Below are 13,636 nucleotides of genomic sequence, written 5' to 3'. Positions count from 1 at the left end.
TTGGTAACGATATTGGTTGTTGAAAGTGTATTTGTTATTACGTTTCGCCGGTAGTCATGGATCTCGTATTTTGTCTTAAGGGATTTATTTGTTTAAAAGTAAGGTTTTTACCTTTTCACAACCCTTCTTTTATAAAGTTAGCACTTTTAGTCCTTTATATAAAAGAATTTCCATTTTAGTCCTTGAACCATTTTTCTTGACACTTTGGTATCATAACTTGTTGAAAAGACATTTTTAACCAAATTTTGTTTTGTAAACAACTTTAGTCCTTTCAGAATAATGTTTTCTCGGTTAAAACCCTCAATTTCGCAAATTTTACAGTTTTGGCCCAAAATAGAAAATTTTTACATTTTTGGTCCTTTTTGAATTAGAAAAGCATTTTTGACCATTGAAATAGTTTTAATACACTTCAAATCCCCTGTTTTACAGAAAACTTCCTTTTCAGTCCCTCAAACTTGAAAATCTCGCATATTGAGGCTTATTGGGCCGAAAAGCCCAAGTTTAGCCCATTAAGTGTAAAATTTACATTTTTAGTCCTTCAAAAATGTTTTGTTTCAGAAAAATTATTATAGAAACTGTTTGGACTCTTTTGACCCTCCAGAAACTATAACTTGTCAGTTTGGGCCCTTAGTTTTGTATTTTTAACAATTTAAGCCCAAAAATGGGTTTTATGTTCAAGCATGTTCATCCTAACCATATGAGTTATTTTTCTTGACTTGATTAGGGTAAAATAGTTTAAGTTATGTTCATTTCCTTCCCTATGTTTTAGATCTCGGTTTTACACACTTGTTGAATAACATATTCATCACAAACACAAGATATCATACACATACATGCATCTAATCACACATAGCATACATTTACATATTGATCTACACATTTACTTGTATTCTCCCCCATAAAACTCATAAAAACCAAAAAGAAGGGGGTTGAAACTCACCTTGAGTTGTGGATCAGTTTTGAAGAAGATTTGGAGAAGTTTGGTGCTATTTTCGGCCCTAGCAAGTTCCTTGGATGGATCTCGACTTAGTGGGTTCTAAGATGCAAGATCATGAACTTGAATGGATTAAGAGATGATTTTTGATGAAAAGAAGTGAGTTAGATCATAGATTTAAGCACCAACTTACTTGAATGATGATTTTTATGGAAGAAATCCCTTGAACACCCCTTAGATCTCGAAAATTTGGAGAGAATGGAGAGGGAGTTTCTTTGAGAGAATTTTGAATGAATTATGTGTGTGTGTGTGTTTGGTTTCGGCCGAGAGCAAGAAGAGAGAGGAGAGAAGAGAGATTCTTGAATTGATTTGCATGAAAACATGAGATGGTGCATGGGAATCCTATGGACAAATATGAGGTGGCATAGGAAAGTCAACTCTCCTTCTTTGGTTGGGCTTGGGCCGAGATTTGGGGAGAAAAGATGAGGATTGGGCCTTGTATGCTAAAGCCCAATTTTCATGGTTATGTTGAGTGATTTTTGGTCCAAATAATTATAAATGTGATTTTTAAGACCCATGAAGGCTAAATTAAGTTAATTATGGCCCAATATGGTTCATTAAATTAATTTATTTCATTCTAGGCCCAATATGGCCCAAAATATTGAAACAAATGGAAGTGGGTCCAATTAGAGCCCATTTAAGAGTTCTAAGCCCAAGATAGTCCAATTGGAAGCTTATTGGACCATTGGGCCCAATAAGGAAATCCTAATCCATAATGGACTTAAACAAGGATTTTCTAAGGTTTCCAATTGCTTGTTGACTATTTGCAATGCTTGTATGAAGTGTTTGATTGAATTTTTGTTGTCATATAGTAAGCATCATACATGCTTTCATGTCTTTGATTCATAATTGGCATAAGTGTTGTAGTTACAAGGCACAAAAATTTCTAGTTGTGATAAAAATGATCGTTGAATGAGTGTCTATTCTCACCCACCACTCCCTTGCGTGGTGGAGGGTCGTTAGTAGAACGGGTTGATAGGAAATAGCCTCTTAAAAGTATGATGCTATAAACTACTAGAATCCACTTCAAAAATCTCACTCTAGTTACTTTAGGAAAAATATGAAATTGTATGCTAATCCATGAAAATGCACATCGTTTCTTTATGAGCTGTTAATGGAGTGTGTGTGGTTCACTGACACACTAATTTGGACTATAAATGTGAAATAATGAAACAACTCATGTTTATGATTATTGACGGAGCATGTGTGGGTAACCGACACATCAATGGGAGATCATAAATCAATCGAGGGTGTTTGAGCGGGTTTGCATGGTTATTCACATCTTAATTGTGATCCTCGACATACCAGTCACAATTAGTAAGAGAATAATCGAGATTAAACTTGCCATTGATAAGATTCAATGAATCTCAAAAGATCTAGAAGTTTCATGTGATTCAAATTGGTGAGATTACTTTACCTACCTAAAAGTGGGTCGAATTTGATTATGGCATCCATCTTCAAAGGTCGAATAAAAAATATGGATCCTAGCCTTATTTTAAATTTATGGGTTAAAAATTAAAGATTAAATCAACTAAATTGAATTCTCTCTTCTCCCAAATTTTAGATGTCAAGTAAAGACAATGACGGTCTTCCTCGTTCTTCTGGAAATGTTTTTCCTCATTATTCTGGAGATGGTCTTCCACATTCAAGTCAAGGTGAAAACATTTTCCCTTCTTTGGTTAATGGTGGAACAGGCCATCATCTCTCTTCAAATCTTCCTCCTCCCCTCCTGTGTGTCACACCCCAAAACCGATAACGGCATAATACGTTCTGGGGTGGAGGACGTCATGTACACTATCATAACAATTGCATAATAGTAAAAACAAGCGACAAAAAACATTGCATTTATATAGTAATTTTAATTACAAACGTGTTCTGTAAGGTTTAATAGACACCAAAAGTATAACAAAATAAAAGATGGGTCTTGTATGTGCTCCATCTTCTCCAAAAGCTGCACCTGTACCTGTCTATCTTTGACCTGAGGATACAAGTTATTTTGAAAACGAGTATCAACATAAAGCTGGTGAGTTCATAAGAATTTAGTGGCGTTGTTATATAAAAGTGTTTACAAACTTATAGTATAAAAACTGAAATTTGTATTCTTGAGTAGTAGAAATCCCTAGAAAATCCTATATTTTCCAGAAAAGTACATTGTAAGTTAAATCCATTGAGTTGTGTGAAATTATTATCATTGAAAAACCTTTGGTTGTAAAAGTACGATAATAAATCTCATATGAGTATCATAGATGAAGAAAAGTTACGCCTGTTGACAGTAGTAGTGGTGCAAACTTCCATTAGTAACAGATAATTACTTACTTCGGGATGTTAGTTTAGACTTAAGTCTTAGTGTATTAATTTGGATAAAGGTGTAACCCCTCATGTAACCAGACTGGATGATAATAGAGAACCCGATGACCTTCCCGGTCATGCGTAGTGTAGTGATGTAGTACCACCCCTGGGCCTAGTCGGCTCGGACTGTAGCTAGCAGTCGGGATGTAATAGTGTCCGCCCCGTATAGGTCTATACATGTAGTGTTGCCTTCCTTCCGGAAAGCCCTGGTCACATGGTGTAAGCGCGGTAGGGTGTCTTATAGAGGGATAGTGTTTTATGCTATGGATTCGTGTGTTCTCTTGTATTATAGTATAGTAGTCTTTTATATAGTTCATAGAGTGTTCTCTTATACGTGTATTGAAGAGCAGTAGTCTTAACTATACCCATTATAGTTAACTAGAGTGTATGATTTCCTGCCTTTGAATAACAAAGGTATCGTATGAGATGAAGACTTTCATATCTAACACAAATACATATGATATATAACTAAGAAATCAACGACAGTCGGACGGATAACAGATACCCTAAGACCACATCAAACAAGAACAGGAAATAAGGCGAGCTATCGGTCCTAAGTCCTTCAAGTCTTACTTATATAAATATATTAGTGTAGATATATTTTAAAAAGAAAAATGATTTAAACACAGTTTTGAAAATAGTTTAACAACAATATAATCTTAAAAATGCATTTGATAAACAACTAAAATAGTTTTATTGGTAAACAGCTAAATGTGTCGAAAAATCCCTTTTTGATGATAATTTGTGAATCACATAAGATTTGATAATAAAAATTGTAGAGTTATACTTGTATCCCCCCCTAAAACATGTAAAATCATTTAAAAAGGTTCATTAAGGGGTATGAACTCACCTGCAATGAGTAGATCGGGTGGAAGTGTCGGATGAGCGTTTGGTGTCAAGTAAAGACTTGTACACACTTTATGACCCTAGTAACATATGAAGACATATGTTTATAAGTAATTAGTGATTTAGACTCTAATTATACACATATAGACATCCTAATGTGATTAGAAGTCTTATGGTTGAGTGTTAAAAGGCTAAAGGGTTGCAAGGAAAGAGTATAAGACCTCACCATGGAGTTTACTCTTTTAAAACTCACCTTAAGTGAGTTTACGGTTGGGAGACCACATCCCCCATGAGTTTACGGCCGTAAACTCATGGGAGGAGTGTATTTGAGTGTTTTCAATCCTCATGTGGTTCTAGAAGTGATTCTAAGGCAATACACAAGGTTATAGGGGTGTTCAAGGTTCCAAAAGAGTACTCCCTTGGAGTTTACGGGCCAAAGACCACTCCTTGGGAGTTTACGGCCGTAAACCCCATGGTTTACGGTAGTAAACTCTTGTACACCTTCAATTCTCTGATTTCAAGGTCCTTGACTCATTCCTAACAAGTTCTAGTAAGGGTGTAAGGCTTTTTTGGGGTTTAAAGGGTTCTTTGGCATGGTTTAGGGGAGTTTACGGTCTAAGCATATGCTTGGGCCGTAAACTCTAGTTTACCCTTCAGATGTTGATGTTTAGCTGTTCCAAGTCCGAAATAGCAAGTCCCTAATGTAACATCCCAAAATTCAAGACCAAAAATTTCTTTTTAATAAAACATTACTTTAACCAAAGACATCATTCCAAAACATAATCTGAGTGTAAGTTTTCAAAACACATGTTTATTATCAGAGTAAACATTCCCAGGCTGACTAATCTATGGTGTGTGCCATGCGATCACCCCGAGCTCCTCCCTCCGCTACCGGAAGTACCTGAAAACAAAACTGAAAATCTGTAAGCACGAAGCTTAGTGAGTTCCCCACCTTACCACATACCATGCAAAACCATATACTTCACATACTGGGTCACGCCCGCTATCCTGGGCCTCGCCCTCTACTTCGGGCCTCGCCCGCTACAACGGCCCCGCCGCTCCAGGCCCCGCCTGGCTTCGAGCCCCGCTCGGGTACAGATCTGTTTCACTTAGGCCTCGCCTGTCACAGGGCCCCGCCCACTAACATATAATATCACATAAACATATCATATAACATTACATAAACTAAACATATACTAACAACTCTTGCTCTAAGGCCTCGCCTATCTCTGGGCCCCGCCCGTGTCCTGCTATTGATGAGTCATGGAACCTCGTCCATACTTCATGCTGATAGTGAGATACGGGCCCAGCCCACCCTCACTCCTTTCCTGACTCGGGCCTCGCCCCTGATCTGCTGCTACTGAGATGTGGAACACCATCCACACTCTGCTATTGGTGAGATACGGGACCTCGCCCACACTCACCTCCCTACCAGGCACATACAAGTATCACAAAGAAAACAAGTATAAACTATCACATAAACCGCTCCTTGGGCACCCGCCCTCTATCATTGGACCTCGTCCGACTATCATACTAGCATACTGTGCCTAGGGCTAACCCCCGGGTCTTCTACTCATAACTACATGGGCCGGCATTGTGGCCGTAGACCCATTCATACAAAAGGGAAACTCACCTGATACTGCAGAACTGCTGTTGCTAATCCCTTTGACCGCTACCTGACCACTGACTCCGAACTGCTGCTCCGCTAGCTCCTTGAGCTACCAATATCAACACATCACTTAGTCTAACTGACCTTCAAAGGTCAACCAAGTCAACTCTGATCAAAGTCAACGTCCTGGTCAAAGTCAACCTTCCAGGTCAACCCTACTCGTCGAGTCACCCTACTGACTCGCCGAGTTCATAAGTCCAGAGTCCTTCCACTCGCGACTCTACTCGCCGAGTCAGCCCCTGACTCGCCGAGTCTGCTGATTCCCGATTCCTGTCCTGTCCAACTCACTGAGTCCTGGCTCGACTCGCTGACTCGAGACTTAACTCGAAGGGTTTGGGACCACGCGACCTGACTCGCCGAGTCTAAGAACAGACTCGCCGAGTACACGGCAATCTTCATCCAACTCGCCGAGTTCATGCCTATCTTTATCCGACTCGACGAGCTGTTCATCCCACTCGTCGAGCTCCTCCTCATCTTCAAGCTACTCGCCGAGTCCACTCGAAGGACTCGCCGAGTCCAATAAGATCCACTTACATGCAGAGGACTTCCGATTCATGCATGAACTCCAAACTGTAGATCTACCCTTCCTAAGCCTATTCCCCACGTAAAGTTGCAAACTTTACGTGTAGAGAGGGAGATCTAGGCAAAATGCACCAATAACTAGGGTTTAAGACCAAGAGGCTCCAAAATCCACCCAATGGCTGATACTTTACGGTATTCTAAACCAACACAAGCATGGATCTGAGGTAGCAACCTCAGATCTGGACCTCAAGCTTGAAATTGATCTTAAGCATGGCTTAAAAGCCCCAAAACTCATACCCAAAGAAGATCCAAAGGAGGGAAACGAATTGATACCTTCCAATGCTCTGAAATGCTCCCCAAACTTCAGATCCAAATCCACTCCTTGATGCTTCAAAGATTCCCACTTCTTCTTCTTCTTCTAAATCACTCAAAAATGGCCAAAAGCATAAATCATCACAATGGAGGCTTAGGGTGCGGCGTTCTGGGTGTGAGAGGCAGTAAAGAGCCCTAGGAAGAAGATTGAGACGTTTAAATAGGCTCCAAGCCCCGAATTTAGGGTTTTCCTCGCACAGACCAGACTCTTCGAGTCCACTTGGCCGACTTGCCGAGTTGGTCACTTACTCCTCGACCCGGATCCCGCTCCGACTCGCCGAGTCCTTCCTTGGACTCGCCGAGTCCCTCCTAAATTTAGGGTTTCCTTTACTTTCTTGGCTTTCAAAATCTTGGGTGTTACAACTCTCCCCCACTTAAACTAAACTTCGTCCTCGAAGTTTACCATGGCCCACCGCCTGCGATCTGCCTCCAATACCCATCACCAGCCGCCTACCTGCGCTGGTCTTCCACCTGGTCATTCTGACTATCATCAACCTCGCGGGTAAACCTCGGGTCAAACCTGACCCTGAACATCTTAGAAACAGAACTTACTCAACCGATAATCCTCTGATACTCACCGAGTACTGCACTGAACCCACAGAGGTTCTCCACTTCTTTCCTTGCGCAATTTCCTTGCCTTCCCACGGCAAGCCTCATAACCGACCTTTCCTCTGCCACTATGAAGGTCCTATCCTTCACTAACTGCATCGCCCCCCCACCCCCGCTATTCCCAGAACGGGTCATCACCGTCAGTACTCACTGACACTCCTTTCTGCCAACACTTGGTGTCGAGCACCCCTCGACTCAACTAACTGAATTCCACCATACGTTGCATACTCGCACTGCCACCGACTGGCAATTCTGCTATTCCTCGACTGACTCCCTGATAAACTGGGACCGCCCTGGTCCCTACCAACCTATCAATGACTGGATTACCGGCTCCCACCGGTAGCTAGTCCCAACACCATCACTGGTCGCTCTCAACGACTTCCCAAAGAAACCTCGACCACCTATAACTGCTCAATCAATCCTGCCATCCAGGCACTACAAACCTGGGATCCCCGATCCCCTAACTTGACACTAAGGTCCTTACCAGGTCCCACCTGCGCTGCTAAAACTCACGGGCCTCGCCCACGGGTCCCACCCGCCTCTATCCTTGTAGTCTTACTAGTCTAGTCACTCTCGCTCGGGCCTCGCCCACGGGTCTCACCCAACCATACTACTGAGCAACCCTGTTCCCAGGTCTCATCTACACTGCTAATCTCATACGGGCCTCGCCCACGGGTCTCACCCAACTATATCCTGGAGCGGCCTCTCCCAAGGTCTCACCTCTCTAGAGCTATACAGGAAACTCCCTATCATTCTCATCCACTACTCAGTCTTGATCCCTACCGGATCACTAGGAGATAAGGGCCTCGCCCCAACTCCACTAACGGAACTACTAAGGATTGCTACGGCTTACCCATAGACTTACATCACCATTCATTGCTGACCTCTAGTGAATGCTACAACTGCCCTGTAGTCTTACAACACTTCCACTACTGACTGCTAATACGAAGGCACCCACGTGCCATCAGCTTCTCAAGATCCTTATTTCGACTCCCGCGAGTCCTTCAGGCGATCCATAACCTGAACTCTCAACCATAACTAACCATTACCATCACATGCACTAGCTGATGTGGAGTTTCTCAAACTCCCAACCCTGAAATCCTCACTCCATCAAACGCTGAACTACTTTTCTTCCCTCTCGGAGGTCACGTACTCAGTCTGGGTCTGTGTGCTCCTCCCTGGGCACACCCGGAGGATTCTCCCCACTTCGATCTTGCTTACCCGTTGCTGCTCAGTACTCAAAGAGATCCCGATCTTTGCTACCATTCCATAACCCATCTACTGAGGAACCCAAGCCCGCCATAGCTAGGGATTTAGCCAATCCATCACAATCACTGCACCACTCCGAATTAGCGAAACGTACCAAATCCCTCCCAAGCATGCTACAGTTACTGCATCCTTCGAAACCTCCTTCAATAGAGCACATCCCCTAACTACCATACAAATATCCAAGGTATGCAGATGGAATATAACTCGATCCCAATCAACCAATCAAAATAAAATACTTCTACCGCTAATGATGCAGAACCATAACAATGAAATCATGCACAAATAAAAGAACTGAAAATGGGAAATTGCATACCTACAACGTCCGGCGTTGCTTGCGTCTCCAAGGTCGTCATCTGAAAAGCCCTGCTCCCTGCTGCAGGTGCCTCTACCCGGCCCTGACGGCCATCTGTGATCCTCAAAGTTGCAGGGACGGGTGCCATCACCCGTCCTGCCGAAGACAAACTGGGGCACTAGGCCTTCTTGTGGCCCCGCTGGTTGCAATGAAAACATATCAAGTCTGATCCCTGCGCGGAGGTAGCAGTACAATCCCTGCTGAAATGACCAGTCCGACCGCACTTGAAACAGCCAGACTCACCACCGCTACCACTCCTGCACGCGCCCCCGTGCGCCCTGCCACACCTTCCGTACCGACTGCGGTCCTGATGATCCCTCGATCTCGAATCCGATCCCTTGGGCCTTTTGCTCGAACTCGTAGCTACCTGAACCTCATCCGGCTTCCTCTTCCGGATCTGCTCCAAATCAATTTCCCTCTCTCTAGCCCGAGAAATCATATCTTCCAGCGTCTTACAACTGGATCTGCTCACGAACTCCCTGATGTCATCCCTCAACATCTCATGGTACCGAGCCTTCTTCATCTCCTCATCCGCGACATACTGCGGTACCAGAAGAGCCCTCTCCCTGAACTTGACGGTGATCTCCGCCACAGTCTCAGTAGTCTACGTCAAATCCTGAAACTCTCGTGCCTGCTGCTGCACCTCAATAATCGGCGAAAACTCCGCCCTGAACCTGGCCGAGAAATCGCTCCAAGTCATCGCGTCCAACGCGGCATCATCTCCCAAAGCATGACCAATCTCCTCCCACCAATCCCTCACTCTGTCCTTCAGAAGACAGGAGGCGAGTCTAACCTTGTCCCCCTCGGGACACTTGCTCGTACGAAAAGCGTTGGCAACATCAGCCAACCATCTGCTGCTAGCAATGGGGTCCCTAGCCCCATGATAATCTGGTGCCCCGCAGGCTCTGAACTCTCGAAACGTCAGGGTACGCGCTCCTATCAATGCCATCATCTCAGTACGGAAGGCTCCCAGCCTCTCATCCAAGATCTCCAGTATGCCCTCCTTGACCGTGCCAAAGATCACAGGAGTCTGAGCTAAAATACTGCGCGTAACCTCAGCTGATATCAACTCTCTCATCCGCTCCTCGAGCTGCTCGGCCCCTTAACCGGAGCCTTATCCCTCTCCGGCGCCTGATCCGCCCGCTGGTCTCTCTCTCAACGTCACCATGCTGAAACATACAACACAATCACTATCAGAAACTCATCACCGCTGCGAGACCAAACACACTCCCTACTAGGTTCCTGGTCTTGTCTCAGCCCTTCTCGAATCGAGTACGAATCCTCTGCTTTCAGTAGTACGGGCCCATACTACCTTCCACATCTATCTGTACTTTCCTCAGGAATTGCTTTGACTCCACCAGGTCCCTTATCCACTAATACTGCTCCCAGCACTATCTCATCCTAGGCTTACCCTAGGGAAACCTCTGACTCAACTCAAACCAGTCCTCAGCTGTTGAAGGTCTCCTTGTGATGCCAATTAGCCATCACCTGGATACCATCACATGTGATGAGGCTCAGATAATCCTTCAAGTAAAAGACTCGTCCCTACAACGGTTGGACTCAAACAAGAGCTGCGCAATAGGTCCAAATTCAACACTTTGAGATTATTCAACCCTGATCACATGTGGCGTGTCGTATCCACCTAATGGCTAACTCCCATCACTCAGAATCCCACAATGCACAAAGCAAGCAGCATTCGGACAAGGGAAAATCTAACCATAACATACTCAAGCAATCATATCCACATAGAAAGAATCTGAACTAGCATGCAACACAAACTCATAAACTCAGGCATAACCTAAACAGGCTATCCTGTTACTGTCTAACCAGCACTATCATGCAGCTCCAAAATCACAAATAACAGGCACATAAGGCATCCTCCCTAGATCGTTAGTCCTATTCTGGCATGCTATTCTATCAACTGATAATCATAACATAAACTTGTATGGGTATTTTGGGGTACTTACTTGAGCTCGGCTGATTGCATGCACCACACCCCTTTTTCTCTTTACAAAATTCTTCTCTTTCTGGATTCTTTTTGCTTTTCTAAAACTGTTTTTTTTTCTCAAAATTCTTTTTACAAAACTGTCTTTTCATTTTTGAAAACTTTTTATCCGACCCCTCAGTTTGAGTTCAAGCACACACGAGAGTATGCCCGAATCCCTCAAACCAAGGCTCTGATACCAACTTGTAACATCCCAAAATTCAAGACCAAAAATTTCTTTTTAATAAAACATTACTTTAACCAAAGACATCATTCCAAAACATAATCTGAGTGTAAGTTTTCAAAACACATGTTTATTATCAGAGTAAACATTCCCAGGCTGACTAATCTATGGTGTGTGCCATGCGATCACCCGGAGCTCCTCCCTCCGCTACCGGAAGTACCTGAAAACAAAACTGAAAATCTGTAAGCACGAAGCTTAGTGAGTTCCCCACCTTACCACATACCATGCAAAACCATATACTTCACATACTGGGCCACACCCGCTATCTTGGGCCTCGCCCTCTACTTCGGGCCTCGCCCGCTACAACGGCCCCGCCGCTCCAGGCCCCGCCTGGCTTCGAGCCTCGCTCGGGTACAAATCTGTTTCACTTAGGCCTCGCCTGTCACAGGGCCTCACCCACTAACATATAATAGCACATAAACATATCACAGAACATTACATAAACTAAACATATACTAACAACTCTTGCTCTAAGGCCTCGCCTATCTCTGGGCCCCGCCCGTGTCCTGCTACTGATGAGTCATGGAACCTCGTCCATACTTCCTACTGATAGTGAGATACGGGCCCAGCCCACCCTCACTCCTTTCCTGACCTGGGCCTCGCCCCTGATCTGCTGCTACTAAGATGTGGAACACCATCCACACTCTGCTATTGGTGAGATATGGGACCTTGCCCACACTCACCTCCCTACCAGGCACATACAAGTATCACACAGACAAAAAGTATAAACTATCACATAAACCGCTCCTTGGGCACCCGCCCTCTATCATTGGACCTCGTCCGACTATCATACTAGCATACTGTGCCTAGGGCTAACCCCCGGGTCTTCTACTCATAACTACATGGGCCGACATTGTGGCCGTAGACCCATTCATACAAAAGGGAAACTCACCTGATACTGCAGAACTGCTGTTGCTAATCCCTTTGACCGCTACCTGACCACTGACTCCGAACTGCTGCTCCGCTAGCTCCCCGAGCTACCAATATCAACACATCACTTAGTCTAACTGACCTTCAAAGGTCAACCAAGTCAACTCTGATCAAAGTCAACGTCCTGGTCAAAGTCAACCTTCCAGGTCAACCCTACTCGTCGAGTCACCCTACTGACTCGCCGAGTTCATAAGTCTAGAGTCCTTCCACTCGCGACTCTACTCGCCGAGTCAGCCCCTGACTCGCCAATTCTGCTGATTCCCGATTCCTGTCCTGTCCAACTCACTGAGTCCTGGCTCGAATCGCTGACTTGAGACTTAACTCGAAGGATTTGGGACCACGCGACCTGACTCGCCGAGTCTAAGAACAGACTCGCCGAGCACACGACAATCTTCATCCAACTCGCCGAGTTGTTCATCCAACTCGCCGAGTTCATGCCTATCTTCATCCGACTCGACGAGCTGTTCATCCCACTCGTCGAGTTCCTTCTCATCTTCAAGCTACTCGCCGAGTCCACTCGAAGGACTCGCCAAGTCCAATAAGATGCACTTACATGCAGAGGACTTCCGAGTCATGCATGAACTCCAAACTGTAGATCTACCCTTCCTAAGCCTATTCCCCACGTAAAGTTGCTAACTTTACGTGTAGAGAGGGAGATCTAGGCAAAATGCACTAATAACTAGGGTTTAAGACCAAGAGGCTCCAAAATCCACCCAATGGCTGATACTTTACGGGATTCTAAACCAACACGAGCATGGATCTGAGGTAGCAACCTCAGATCTGGACCTCAAGCTTGAAATTGATCTTAAGCATGGCTTAAAAGCCCCAAAACTCATACCCAAAGAAGATCCAAAGGAGGGAAACGAATTGATACCTTCCAATGCTCTGAAATGCTCCCCAAACTTCAGATCCAAATCCACTCCTTGATGCTTCAAAGATTCCCACTTCTTCTTCTTCTTCTTCTAAATCACTCAAAAATGGCCAAAAGCATAAATCATCACAATGGAGGCTTAGGGTGCGGTGTTCTGGGTGTGAGAGGCAGTAAAGGAGCCCTAGGAAGAAGATTGAGACGTTTAAATAGGCTCCAAGCCCCGAATTTAGGGTTTTCCTCGCACAGACCAGACTCGTCGAGTCCACTTGGCCGACTCGCCGAGTTGGTCACTTACTCCTCGACCCGGATCCCGCTCCGACTCGCCGAGTCCTTCCTTGGACTCGCCGAGTCCCTCCTAAATTTAGGGTTTCCTTTACTTTCTTGGCTTTCAAAATCTTGGGTGTTACACCTAAGCCATATCTTAAGCCAAAATGTGGTTTGGATGTGTTTTGGGCTTGGTTTGCAAGCTTAGAGGTTGTTTACAGTCTAAGCATGTGCTTGGACCGTAAACCCTCTTTCAAGCCCTAAAAATTGTTGATTCAAGGTTCAAACACTTCTAGGTTAAGTCCAAAACTAGTTTCTAAGCTTAAAGGGAAGAAATTTGGCACCTTTGACATCTTTTTAG

Source organism: Lactuca serriola, chromosome 3 (assembly GCF_051521515.1).
Source record: "Lactuca serriola cultivar US96UC23 chromosome 3, Lser_US96UC23_V15, whole genome shotgun sequence".
Lineage (NCBI taxonomy): Eukaryota > Viridiplantae > Streptophyta > Magnoliopsida > Asterales > Asteraceae > Lactuca > Lactuca serriola.
Note: the sequence above shows the minus strand (reverse complement) of the source record.